Below are 14,854 nucleotides of genomic sequence, written 5' to 3'. Positions count from 1 at the left end.
CATCTCCAATAACTGTCAAAGACCCATGGCATGCAGGCTGTAAGCTTTATTTCATATTCCTAATATTAGGAACATTCTTACATTTCTTGCCTCATCTATTCATGTTTTCTTTTATTTTCTATATTTTATAAGCTGCTTTGACATTCTTTTGGAAAGAAGAAGCATGTAAAGACTTTAAAATGTGATTTTGAATATTGGGTATATTCAAACTGTCTAAATGTCTGAGCTAAGGTTCCTAATATCTTCCCAGGAAAGATTAGCACAATTATGAATATTATACCTATTTATAACTTTACGAGAAAAAAATAGAGTGTATTTTAGTCTCTGCCTAGATCAGTTATTCTCCACTTGTCTCGTTGACAATTTTCTATAATTTTTAATCTTTTAAGATTCAATTTAACTATTAACTTTTCCCCCATGATTCCATCTTCTTCCATCACCAGATCCTCAAGGTCAGTATGTGTTCATGGCTTCATGGTCCTATTATTTGTTTGTCTCTGGAAAGAGATCTCAGAGAGCAAGGGCTGCCACATTCCTGTCTGTACCTCCAGCTCTTAGCATAGTACAGGAGTAAATGCTCAGTAAAAGTTCATTGGGCTTTCCTGGTGGTTCATTGGTTGAGAATTCGCCTGCCAATGCAGGGGACATGGGTTCGACCCCTGGGCTGGGAAGATCCCACAAGCCACTGGGCAACTAAGCCCATGCACCACAACTACTAAGCCTGCATGCTACAATTACTGAAGCCCCAGAGCCTGTGCTGCCCAACAAGAGAAGCCACTGCCGTGAAAAGGCCACACCCCACAGCAAAGAGGAGCTCCCTCTCGTTGCAACTAGAGAAAGCCAACTCGTATCCGCGGAGGCCCAGCACAAAGATAAGCAGATAAAGTTCATGAAAAAAAAAAAGGAAGAAAGAAAGGTGGAAAAGCAGGAAGGGAGGGAGGGAGGAAGGGAGAAAATGATCTTTTAACCTAGAGAATGGTTTCATCACAAATGACTTTATGGATAAATATTGCCTGTGGTTAGTAGATGTGGTTAGCCATATATTTGGCAGAAAGAAATCTCCCCCAACCCCACCAAAAGTTCTGATTAATTTCTTAATTTATATAGTAAAGGATTTATAACATATGGATGAAGCCTGCAGGAGACAGTCTTCCCCTTGGCGCCCTATGCACACCCAGACACCCAAAGTTACTTTCTCAGTGTGTTTTGTTGCCACTCCCAAAGGGGTTCTTGAGAATGGCAGAGGGATGGGATCTCTGTATAGTGTTTGTTTGCCTAATAATAGAGGCTTTACGGGTTTTTGGAAATTGGTTTTCTTTGGAAATCACTTAAGTTTCCCATTTACTGGTAAATATTTTTGGTAAAAACATTATTCTCTTTTTTTTCAGAAGAAGTTAAAAAAAAAAAAAGAACTTGAGAGCATTAACAAAATAATGGCTCCCCAAACACAATCATTCATTTGAAGGTGTGTCTACAGTAAATACAAGCCTGAAGGCTGCTGTGCCTTCTCTGCGAATCCTTTCTGCCTCAAGCTATGATGGTCAAAGATCTCAGAGAGTTGCACTTGCATTTTCTCTTGTTCATTTACTCAGTAACTCTTTGCAACCCCATGGACTGCGGCACGCCAGGTTTCCCCATCCTTCACCATCTCCCAGAGTTTGCTCAAACTCATGTCCATTCAGTTGGTGATGCCATCCAACCATCTCATCCTCTGTCGTCCCCTTCTCCTGCCTTGAATCTTTCCCAGCATCAGGGTCTTTTCCAATGAGTTGGCTCTTCGCATCAAATTGGAACTCAGCTTCAGCATCAGTTCTTCCAATGAATAGTCAGGATTGATTTCCTTTAGGATGGGCTGGTTGGATCTCCGGGCACTTGTATGTTATTTCTTATATTTTTATGATGCTGTTTAATCTATCTGAGGATTTAGAGTGTAATGATACTGTACGGATATCATGATAATGGGCCAACTGATACAAGTGAGAAATACTCTATTACTGTGAAGTTCTAGCTCTTTCCCACTGTTTGATCAACATACATTTATAGCAACTATTTATTTGGCTATTTTAACACATTATCTTGAAGTTGTAAAATGGATCTTCATTTTATTTTTTAATTAATTTTTATTGGACTATAGTTGCTTTAGAATGTGTTAGTTTCTACTGCACAGCAAATGAATCAGACACACATACACATACATCGCTTCCCTTTTGGACTTCCTTCCCATTCAGTCCTAAGTAGAGTTCCCCGTGCCGTACAGTATGTTCTCAATAATGATCTATTTTAGATATAGTATCAATAGTGTATATGTGTCAACCCCAATCTCCCAACTCCTTCCACCCCCCTCCCTTTCTCCCATGGTATCCATCAAATCTTCATTTACAAAAAAAAAATAAAAAACTTTAAAAAACAAGCCAGCTTGGGATACCTGCTTATTTTCCCCAGCCAATAGGTATTAGGAATGCACTTATCTGACAGATCAGCTCCTATTATTCCTGCAAGGAAGGGCTCTATATAAACACCACTTCAAGATCTCTCTGTTCAAGATAGCCTGTTCACCCCTCCTTACCCAATACAAACAAACAACAAAAACAACAACCTCCAGGCCCTCCTTTATGTAGTTTTCTTCCAGGAAGTTGAATATTTGAAAAATGTGTCAAATAGCAATATCGCACATTGTCTGCATTGTGGCCAACAAGGACCACAGTAACTGGTTATTGGAACAAGGGACACAGCATCATTTTCATAAGAAAGTTTCTTCAATGTGGGGGTTTTAGAGAACCTAGTTTTAGCGCTTCTTTTCAAAGGGGAAAAAAGTACTGAATGTCTCTCAGAATATATGGTCTAGGAAGGAGGGTCTATCTCAGCGCTAGCCCAATTCTTATCAATTATGTTTTCAATAAATATTTATTAGTTAATGTCAAGTGCTCATGTCACACACAAAGGTTTTTTCCCAAGCCTTTTACTTTTCTTAGCTTTCTTAAGTCAAAAAAATTATTTTCTTATTTCAGAAAAATTTTTTTTATTTTACTGCTTTTAAAATTCAGAAGGCCAAGAAGGAGTTAGGACGTCAGGCAGGGCAGGTGTGGAAGAAGGAAGGGCTGAAAGCATAACAGGAGTTAGAGGGTGTTGTATGGAAGGAATGAATTTGTGGTTTGAATTTTTCAGGTGGAATGATTTTCAGTCTTTGTGTTAACCAGGAAACAAGCCACTCTTCAGTGTAGACCATGTCTGCCTTTTGTTGTTGTAAAATGTAAATCTCAGATTTCCCTGGTGGCTCAGATGGTAATGCGTCTGCCCACAATGAGGGAGACCCGGGTTCAATCCCTGGGTCGGGAAGATCTTCTGGAGAAGGAAATGGCAACCAACTCCAGTACTCTTGCCTGGAAAATCCCATGGACGGAGGAACCTGGTAGGCTATAGTCCATGGGGTCGCAAAGAGTCGGACACGACTGAGCAACTCCACTTTCACACTATAAGTCCATATCCAGCACAGTGCCTGGCAGATAGCGGGTACTCACATATCTATTGAGTGATAAATAATGTAGGAGCTCTTGATTTTGAACTCCAAGGACCAGTACAATGATAGGAAATTTCCTCATTCCAGTTAATAAAACACTGAATGTGCATCAGGTATTGATAAAACACTTTAGGCACTTTCTCTGTGCAGAAAGCTCAAGCTTCTGTGTTCTGGTTCATCCCGTTCTCCTAAGTAAGCCTGTAGGCACTCGGAGCCCAGACACAGAAGCACCTCTGCCCAGCTCACCTCAAAGTACAGGTGGTGGGAGTGGCAGAGAGAAGATGACACCTGGTATCTAGGGGTGGATGGGCCTCTGGGAAATTCCCAGGACATCACCCTCTGTGGCAGAAACTAAGCTACTGTCCTTGGATGAAATCACCTACCTCAAAGAGAGTTAAGACCTCCGCCATTGCTGCATTTGCCCATCTCTCCCTTTAAGTCGTGTTGGACAAGCATGTTGCTCCCATTTCCATAAAAATAAAGAAGGAATGGGGGGAAGGAGGGGAAGAGGGGAGAGAAAGAGGGAGGAAGGAAGGGAGGAAGAATGAATCTTTACAGTAAATGCTTTTCCTAAATCTACTGTGGGCTGCCCTGCTGGTGCTAGTGGTAAGGAATCTACCTGTCAATGCAGGAGATGCAAGAGATGTGAGTTCGATTCCTGGGTCGGGAAGATCTGGTGAGGACGGAAATGGAAGCCCACTTTGGTATTCTTGACTGGGAGATCCCACAGACAGAGGAGCCTGGGGGGCTACAGTCCATGGGGTCACAAAGAGTCGTAATGCAGCTGAGCATGCACACACTGTTGGCCTCTGAAACACCAAGAGACTCCTCACCTCTTTCTCTCATCCCTGTCTACTGCAGAACACTCTGGCGGGAAGGAATGCTTTTCTCTGAAAAAGTTTCCTTCACATCACCCACATTTCTCAATATTTGTTTCTATTAATACACAGACATAGGTTTGAAAGGCCTCCTTGTTTCAGGCAATTTTTTCCTCTTACCTTTTTGTTCTCTGCCATTCTATCATCTGTTTTGCTGTTTTTTTAATCTAAAGAAAACCTCACAATGGCTTGGACAAATGACACTAATCTGTGTTTATAATATCTCACTTCACTTAATGCTGCTCGGGGTTCTTACGGTTGTCTGACTTTTGGATGTGTGAAGGGACTGGACCCGGTTCTTGTAAAACTGGTTGTCAAATCCTACATTTTGTAGCAGTTCCAAGAATCACTGAGTTTGAACAAATGTTCCCTGCCGTGTAAAATGTTTTAATGTCTATAAAATTTTTATGCTTGATAGATATATCATATTCACTTTTACACTAGAGTTCAAAGACTATATATTTTTAAAATTTGTTTAATTTTGGCCATGCTGCGTCTTCTTTGCTGTGTGTGAGGGCTTACTCTAGCTGTGGTGGGAAGACTTCTCACTGTGGTGGCTTCTCTTGCTGTGGAGCGTGGGCTTTAGGGCACACGGGCTCAGTAGCTATGGTGCATGGGCTTAGCTGCCCCACTGGATGTCGAATCTTCCCGGCCCAGGAATTGAACCCGTGTCCCTTGCTTTAGCAGGCAGATTCTTAACCACTGGACCACTGGGAAAGTCCATACTACACATTTTTTAGCTGACATAATCTTTCCAACACCCTGAAAATTTTCTAATTATCCCCCTTTTGTCAGCTGCAGGCCTGAGGCCTGAATACCTTGCCCCAGGTAGCAAGGCAGTCAGTGACAGAGGGAAACCTCCAATGAACCAGTGTATCTGATCCCTGTGATTTCCCTGCAAAGTAATTTATGAGTTTACCAACGTCAAATGACTCTAATGTGCAAAGACATTGTAAGTGATTATGTAAAATTATGTGATTACGTATACATTTCCATCTATATAAAAGATTTATACATATGGCTTAATGTTAAGCCAGGAACATAATTTTTAAAATGCAGGGCCTAGGAAAGATTAGGATAAGGCAAACCAGAGACGGGCTTACAAATAAGCAGTCAATCAAATGTTCAAGAGTCAATCATGTGTAGAGATAAGATCCTTACCCTTAAGAAGTTTACGATCAATCTAAGAAAACAAAATAAATATTCTCTAAGTGATACTAGCACAAAGAGCTGATGTCTTTGTGCAAAATACAAGGATCTGCAAAGTAAGGAATGAATTCATAAACATTCAAGTGTGCAGAGAGGGGTCAGGAAAATCACAGAAGTTTTCTAAAAAGGGCAGAGTGAACATGCACATTGATGAGGAAAGGGAAGAACAGCCAAAGCAAAACTCAAAGTTAGAAAATTTTAAATTTCAGGGACTTCCCTGGTGGTACAGGAATTAAGATCCCAAATTTCCACTACAGGGATCGGGGGTTCAATTCCTCCCTGTAGAGCTGAGATCACAGGGGTAGGCAAAAACAAAATTCAAATGTCATCCCCTGAGAACATCTTCACTTGCAAGACAGACTATCCATTTAATTCCAGCTTCTCCCCCAAGGGGAAGGGAAGGGACACTACCACATTCCACGTGACTCTTCATATCAGAAGTGGTGTGCTGGATCACTTGCGAACGCTTAGGAAAGCTTGGCCATAGTCAACATTATAGGAATTTTGAGAGGCCATTCACAATATATCATTGGAAGTTTGCAATCTGCTGAGGTGGGAGTATTTACACCGCGGAGACTGGCAATCATTACAAATCAGTCCTCCATGCCTACTCCATCCCCACATTGTTAAACACACACCAGCACACCTGGAAGATCAGCATTTTACAATTAGGGAACTCTAAGGGTAGTCATGTGTGAGGAGGAGAAAGGGGAGCCAGGGGATGGGACAGGAGAAATGAGCAAGGAGTCAGAGGTGGACAAAAACAGGGTGGAGGAAACCGCTGGGAGAAGACTGAGTGAGCGAGCTGAGCAGAGATGTGTCCAGAGGCGAGGGGAAGCACCTGCATTATCCCTTTAGGTGACAGTAGAGTTGCGGAGAGCTTTGCATTATGTGAGTGATGAATTAATTTTTTTTTTTTTTTAAAATCTGGTTATATTCTGCCCCACTCCTAGTATTTTTATGAAGCTAAAAGTATTGAGGCTTCGGTGTATGGTCTGACCACCTGTCTCTCTGCTCGTTGGAGCAGACCTAGAAGAATTCTTAAAGGATTTTGGCCCTGCCTGCAGACACTCCTGCTGTTCACCTCGGCATCGAGGATGTGATATAGGATTTGAAGGAAGGTGGAGACGCTGGAGAGTGCCTTCGGGGCTGCCTAGTGCGTGTCCTCTCCTGGGACAAGGGAATGTGCGCCCCCTGTGGGTCAACTGATAGAAAGCAATGTTTCTTTGCCTCAAAGAGTTCACTTTAGCAAAGTGCTCTAATTTAAAAAAAAAAAATTCGGATGGTCTCTCTTTATATATTTTAAAAACATTTATTTATTTATTTGGCTGAGCCGGGTCTTGGTTGTGGCACACAGGATCTTTGATACTCGTTGCAGCATGTGAGCCTTGAGTTGTGACTTATGGGATTTAGTTCCATGAGCAGGGATCGAGCCCCTGGCCCCTGCACTGGGACCACTGAACCATCAGGGAAGTCCCATAGCAAGGTCTTCTTACTTCCGGTTAAAACAGTAAAGACATCAGCTTGTCCTGCTAAAGAGACTGAGCTAGGCTTGGCCAACTGACCCTGTCCTCACAAGAGGACTGGGCCCACCTTCCCCTTTATTGAGCACAGAAGGACCACCGTGGGCGAGGAGAGAGGGGTTGAAGCTACAGACACTGAGAAGGCAGAACTTCCCCCTGAGACGGAGGAGAGAGGCAGTGGATGGATTTAAAAGCTGAGATCTCAGACACAGGATGGACACTGAGAGAGGGCTCGAGAGAGATCAGGTGGCAGGGAGAAGTGCTCATGGGCACCCTTCCCTCTGGAGGTCCACAGTTCAAGCATGAAGTCCACCGTTTGTCCTTCCTACACTGAGTGGGCTCTTCTTTTGTGATCTGTCAACTCTTCTGAAGAAAACTCATTGTAATTCACTGCGTGTTTGGAAAGAGACCATAGATGTGGAAGGAGGGACTTGGGGGAAGGACAGAGATTATCCTTTCATTTTGCAGGAACACACACACACACACACACACACACACACACACACACACACACACACCCATCAGCAGCTGCAGAGACCCCAGGCTGGCTCAGCAGAGAAGGCCCTTTGAGAGACCAGGCAGTGAGGCTGAGTTCCTTATACCTACCTTACCAATGATTAACTGGTTCCCTTTTTAAGAAGGGGTCTTGCCACAAGACAGGGCCTTCTTAAGAAGAGCTTCCCCAGTGGCTCAGTGGTAAAGAATCTGCCTGCCAACCTTGGGTCAGGAAGATCCCCTGGAGGAGAAAATGGCAACCGGCTCTATGATTCTTACCTGGAGAATCCCATGGAGAAAGGACGCAACTTGGAAACTGAGCGCTTGCTGCAAACGAAGTTACCATTGCATCTGTTTTATTTCATTCAAGCCCTAGTACAGGTCAACCTCACTTTGCAAACACTGCTTTGCCCACTTCCTCATCAGTGGATTTAAGAGTTGTGGCAGTAATCCAATAAACAGATGAGAGCTTTCAAATGGTACTTATTTCTCCTACTGCCAACAATCATCTTGGCTTTGCTTATGGAGCCAAAAATATCTTTCATACAAGCCACGAGGAGACTGTTGGCCTGGGTTAGAACCAAAATCAACTTCCAAAGACCATAGTATTTATACTAATAAGAGCTAATAAGTGACTCGGTCAACAACCTCGCTGCGCTCAATCCGAGATGTCTCTTGCATACCACTGTGCATCTGAGCAAGGAATGAACCGTGTGGCTACACCAATGCCTGCCTTTTCAGCTCTGAGGTTCTGCTAAATTTCCAGAGAAACAGAATCAGAAGATCTGACTTTACATTTCAGTGCCTTGAACTTGGTGAGAATTTTCAAAAAAAGGTTATAATATTCAACGGTAATTTATGCAGATAAGTAAACGGATGCTTTTATAAGAACGTTTAAAGGTTGCACTATCTTTTGGTAAACGTGATTAGTGTTTCTTGCAGAGGGTTTGTAGGAGAATTAACATATAGGCAAGCAGAATGTTTTTCCTTTCCTGTGCATAAGAATGCCTGTGTGTGGCCTTCCATATCTTAACAAATAAACTTCACTCTATTCCCCTCTCTGATTACACTCCAGCAGGTGAGACCCTGGTTAACTGATTTCCCCTGAGGGTGGGCCTTGTTGAGAAGAACAGAGCTCGCTGGCATATTTTAAAATGGTTCCTTTCCCCATCTCCCTGCTGGAAACGTGAGACGTGTTTTCTTCAATACGTGCTGTGGGAAGTTAGTCGACTTCTTGGAGGTAAATCTCAAAACATTGTGGGGCTGAGAAATCCCTGATGGTCCAGTTGTTAAGGCTCCACACTCTCACTACCGTGGGCAGAGGTTCAATCCCTGGTCAGGGAACAAAGATTCCACAAGCTGTCCCATGCAGCCAATATATTATACATATATACGTTGTTCAGTTGTTAAGTCATATCCGACTCTGTCACTCCATGGACTGCAGCACACCAGCCTTCCCTGTCCTTCACCATCTCCTGGCGTTTGCTCAAATTCATGTCCATTGAGTCGGTGATGTCATCCAACCATCTCATCCTCTGTTGCCCCTTTCTCCTCTGCCATCAATTTTCACGTATATGAATATATGAAATATGTATTTCATATATATTGTATATATATATATATATATATATATATATATATATATAGTGAGGCCCTATTATGACAGGGTTCCCTGAAGTTTTTTAAAATTCTATTGAAAAGTAACTAACAATGTTGTGTTAGTTTCTGCTCTATAGCAAAATGACTCTGTTATACACATACATACATTCTTTTCCATTATGATTTATCACAGGATATTGACTATAGTTCCTGTGCTCTACAGTAGGACCTTGTTCTTTATCCATCCTATGTATCTGCTCGTCCCATACTCCAAATCTTTCCATCCCCCTCTGCCTCTCTACTTTGGCAAGCTCAAGATTATTCTCTTTGTGAGCCTGTTTCTGTCTCATACATGTGTTCATTTGTGTCATATTTTAGATTCCACATATAAGTGATATCATATGATATTTGTCTTTCTCTTTCTGACTTCACTCAGTATGATAATCTCCAGGTCCATTCATGTTGCTGCAAATGGCATTATTTCATTTCATTGACCGAGCAACGTTCCACGGCATGTATGTACCTCATCTTCTTTATCCGTTCATCTGTCAATGGACATTAGATTGTTTCCATGTCTTGGCTATTGTGAATAATGCTATGAACATACCCCTGGAGTATTTAACTCTCAGATTTGTCTGTCCGGAGCCTCCAGTAATTGTCAGCAACAGTTCAGATTCTCCTCCCAGAGCACAGATCCCACTCGGTTTCTCCTTAAGGAGTATCTATTGAGAGTCTGGAGTTGGACCTTATGGGTCCCATGAGAATTCAATTAACTAATAATAAGGAGGGGCATGGGATGCTATGATGCTAGGAGATGAGAGCTGCAGGGTGCGTTCCAAAGAAGTACTTGCCTCAGACCTTGACTTTGACCTTTTAGATCATTTCTCAGGAAGAGCCTGACTCCATAACTCTTCCAGTGCTCTAAAGAGCTCTAACAAAGAATCTCTGCTCTTGTTTGGTTACATCTAGAAGCTAATAGCTCATAACATTTTTTCTTGGTTGGCTTTTAAAAATCAGCTTTATTCTGTTTCTCTCTTTGTGTGGGTTTCAAATACGTTCAAGTGTATTATCATCTCAATTTAAGTTTGACATTATTTTGAGACATCCCTTTTCATTCTCCAGTTTTGTTTGGACTTCCTTTGTCTAGAATTCATTCAGTGGCCTGCTTTCTTTTGAGAGAGCGATGTTTAGCAACTACTCTTGCGCTGCAAAAATGCTGAACAAGTTTTAAACACTTGGGTTTCCCGGCTGGCACAGATCTCTTGTCTTCTTACATAAAGGAACCTCCTTACCTCTTTGAAATTTCAGGGACATATTTGTGTTGAAGTTTCTCTGTTCTAGGATTATTGGGGAAGGTAAATATGGATGATAGTTGCTATGCAGTTCAAAGATGATGCAAACAGCAATTTTATTTACAGCGAGCAGGACCGTGTCTGCAGAGAGCAGAGGGTGAGGGGCAGGCTTACCGCCCTCATTGTGTGGCTGGTCTGCCCTTTGCAGAATCACAGCTCGCTTCCTGCCAGGGCTGTGGTGGTTGGCACAGAGCTCTGGCGCCGAGACCAGCGGCCCCTTTTCCCTTAAATCGAGCCACACCACTTCAGATTCCTGGCACACGTTTTCAAGGTCTCCTCTTGCTGTTTGTCTCAGGGCTACTTTGCCCTAGGAGTCTGCCGTCTAAAATAGAGGCTTGACATAAAAAAAGAACAAAGTGTTGTCATCTGCAGCTGCGTGGAGGGACTTGGAGGGCATTACGCTAAGTGCAATAACTCAGATGGAGAAAGACAAATACTGTATGATATCATTTGTATGCGTAATACAAGAAATACAGCTAACTAGTCAACGCAACAGACAGGAAGCAGACTCACAGAGAACAAACTAGTAGTTACCAGCGAGGAGGGGTGGGGGAGGCACAAGAGAAGGGTTGAGGACTGAGAGGCACAAACTCTGTAAGGATACACTGCACAACACAGGGGATATAGCCAATATTTTATAATAAGTATAAATGGAGTATAACCTCTAAGAATTGTGAATCACTGCATCGTATACCTGCAACTCATATCATATTGTACACCAACTACATGTACTTCAATAAAAATAAGCAAATGGAAAAGAGGCTTGGCCCTGCCCCAATGGTAAAAAGCAATATTCGACCTAAACAGAAATTACATGTTGCCATCAAATGAGTTAGTAATTACTAATAGGCTCAGTAACAATTCAAATGATAAACTGGTTAATTATACAGTTCATTGTCAATGCGTGGTATCGACCCGTTTAATCCTCATAGCCACCCTATGAGATGGGAACCATTGTCAACCCTGTTTTTTCAGATAAGGAGACTAGAGCAAGGCGAGATGGAGAAATTGGTAGGAAGTCCCACAGTCAGGGGACTTCCTTGACGGTCCAGGAGCCTCCTCGTTCCCAATGCATGGGGCACAGTTTTGATTCCTGGTCAGAGAACTAGGATCTCATATGTCCCATGGCCAAATAAGACAAAACAAAACAAAAACAACCCACAGTCAGGAGGCAGCGGGGCAGCTGGGATGGAATTGGAGTGTCTGTTTCCAGCTCAGGTGGTCTGCCTTCAGAGCCTACCCGGGAGTGTGTGTCCCGAGGTTTACTCCATGCAACATACTACAGATGAGAAGAACAAAAGCAGGCGTTATTATGGACTGAATGTGTCCTCGCAAATCCAGATGTTGAAGCCCAAGCCCTCAGTGTGATGGAGCTTGGAGAGGGGCCTTTGGGAGGGAATTAGGCTTAGGTGAGGTTGGCTTCCTCTCCTGCTGCCAAGGGAGGACACAGCAGGAGCTCAAGCTGCCAGCACCTTGAATCTGAACTTCCCAACCTCCTGAATTGTGGGAAATAAACGTCTCTTGTTTAAACCTTTTTTTTTTTTTTTTAAATAGCAGCTTCAGCTGACTTAATACAGAGGGGTGTGTGTGCTTAGTCACTCAGTCGTGTCCGACTCCTTGCATCCCCATGGGCTGTTGCCTGCCAGACTCCTCTGTCCATGAGCTTCTCCAGGCAAGAATACTGGAGTGGATAGCCATTCCCTTCTCTAGAAGACCTTCCTGACCCAGAGATTGAACGGCGATTTGTCTGCTTTACAAGTGGATTCTTTACTGTCTGAGCCGCCAGGGAAGCCTTCAATACAGGGGAGGGCTCTCTTCAATCGGAGCGATTTGGAAAAGGCTCAGTTCACTCCCTCCCTATCTTAAAGGACTCAGAATGTCTATCAGGAGATCAAAGTCTGTGAAAAATCCTGCAGTTTAAGGAAAGGTATTTAAATTTGTTTAATTTGTTTAATTCTCAAGATTTTTGACTATGGAACACCCCGACACCCGTGACTCACGGAGCACACTTGAAAGGGGCCACAGGTGAGACTGTGTCTGTTTCCAGGTGGGGGTCAGAAGCTTGCGCAGGGGGAGGCTTGGCAGGTGAGCCCAAGAGGAGCAAAGCAATGCGGCAGAGCAGAGGGCTCTTTCTAGAAAGATGTTGAGACGTGCTGCAGGGAGAAGATCCCGGATGCACCAGAACTTGGGAAAGATAAACCATAAAGAAGAGGGTCTTGGAGTAAATCTGGTGAAAACTAACTGTCAAGGGGGTAGTATAGGGCCTGCCCTGCACAAAGGACTCAATTTTCAAAACAGAAAGGATATTCCAGTATCGTGTTAATATTCCTATATCTTGAATATAGGAGGAGAGGATAACAAATCTCTTAGAATTACTGTGACCGTCTGCTGGAAAGTGTCATATTAATACATGCTGCCCCTTAGAAACATAATCCAGGCTGATTTCCTAAAGCTGTCTTCACTTCTTTCTAGGAAATTACAAGATGTGAGATCAAATGGAAGACCCAGCTGAGCAAGAGAACGAGATCTTGCTGGGACATAGCAGGACCCAATAAATCTCTGCTGAATATATTTCAAGGACAGCCAAGGGGAGGGTTAATTGCACAATTTGGGTTTTGTGCAAATAAAATATCTGCACTAAATATTTTATTAAATATTGGCATATATTTCATAAATAGAAAACACTTAGATATTTTAAATAGTTCACGCTTATTGCAGGGTAGGGATGGAGGGAAGGAAGGGAGATCTTTGGGAGAAAGATGGCAAATGGCGCAGAAAACCATCACATTGCTGTGTGATTTCATAGAGACATTTCAGTCTGCTGTTAGCTGAGGGGGCTCGACAAGATGGCCTTAAAGACTCCATCCAAATCTCACATCCTAACTACTTGTTCTTCTCAATAGGATGGAACAAGTTTGGAAAAGAAATTGTTTTATTCAGAGGTAGGAACACTTAATACAGTTCAGACAGTACATTAGTAATGGGTATTTAACAGAGATCAACTGTGCAAATAGATTCAGTGATATTTTCTTAAGCAGAAGAATATGAAGATTTAAGGGCCTCCATTATTGAACACTTAGAATGTTGACACAGTAAAGGTAAGCCTCAATATAGAGAAAGGGCTCCCTACGTTCTCTCTTTTGGTTTTTTTAAAATCGAAATTTGTTTAACAGCAATAACTTTTTTCTTGGAATTGGAAAATTTTGAGGTTTATCTCATGTTGCACAGAGCAATCAGGCTGTTTTCAATTTTTGTAATCTTATATTCACCTGTAATTACAAATTGCATATAACTTTTCTCTTGTGTAAATGCTTAGACCAAGTTAGTAAATGTCATGATTTTAGTGCCATCTACTGGTGAAATGTAGTATGATGCCATCTACTGGGTGTTCTTTGGAAGGAATGATGCTAAAGCTGAAACTCCAGTAGTTTGGCCACCTCATGCGAAGCGTTGACTCATTGGAAAAGACTCTGATGCTGGGAGGGACTGGGGGCAGAAGGAGAAGGGGATGACAGAGGATGAGATGGCTGGATGGCATCATGGACTCGATGGACGTGAATCTGAGTGAACTCTGGGAGTTGGTGACGGACAGGGAGGCCTGGCGTGCTGCGATTCATGGGGTCGCAAAGAGTCGGACACGACGAGTGACTGAACTGAACTGAACTGATTGGGTGCAAGACACTGAGCTACTGAGGGGACAGGGAAAGGGGAAAAGGACAGATTAGTGATAATATGTTTAAGAACGGGGGTGAATCTGCTAATGAGACAGTCAGAGATTCAAACATGGAAAGGTATTTGATATTAAAGAATTATTGCTAATTATTTTTAGGTGTGATGTTGATGTCATGGTTATGTTAAAGCATCCTTATCTTTTAGAGATTTGGGGCCAAGTCTGGCCCACTATTGTTATGGTCTGTGAGCTAAGAACAGTTTTTACACTTTTAAGAGGTTGAAAGCATCCAAAGAAGAATATTTAGTGTCACTGAAAAATTATATGAAATTCAAGGTTCAGTGTCCAGAAGAAAGGTTTCATTGGAGCACAGCCCTTCTTATTCATTCACATTTCCCCAAGGCTAAGTTTGTGTTACAGCAACAGAGCTGAGGAGTTGCAGAGATCAAGGGGCCCACAAAGCCTGGAAATGTACTTCCTGGTCCTTTACGGAAACACCCTGCCCACCCTGCCCTAGGACTCTGCTGTTCTAAACGTGGCCTGTGGACCAGCAGCATCAGTGTGGCCTGGGAGGCTGTTAGGAAGACAGACTCTTGGTCTCTGCTCCAGAG

The 14,854-nt window shown here is 42.8% G+C and overlaps 1 long non-coding RNA gene across 2 annotated transcripts; it reads left to right on the top strand.

The window, feature by feature from the left end:
- Positions 1-12,146: 12,146 nt before the first annotated feature.
- Positions 12,147-14,395, top strand: LOC114116640 (uncharacterized). 2 transcript variants are annotated; one of them, XR_009595286.1, is made up of 2 exons: positions 12,147-12,500; positions 13,046-14,395. It is a non-coding gene; the product is annotated as an uncharacterized LOC114116640 (long non-coding RNA). The 2 variants fall into 2 exon arrangements; XR_003590502.3 differs by having other exon boundaries at positions 12,147-12,598.
- Positions 14,396-14,854: the final 459 nt, after the last annotated feature.

The sequence above is a fragment of the Ovis aries genome, chromosome 10, assembly GCF_016772045.2.
Source record: "Ovis aries strain OAR_USU_Benz2616 breed Rambouillet chromosome 10, ARS-UI_Ramb_v3.0, whole genome shotgun sequence".
Lineage (NCBI taxonomy): Eukaryota > Metazoa > Chordata > Mammalia > Artiodactyla > Bovidae > Ovis > Ovis aries.
Note: the sequence above shows the minus strand (reverse complement) of the source record. Positions and strands in the feature narration are given on the sequence as shown.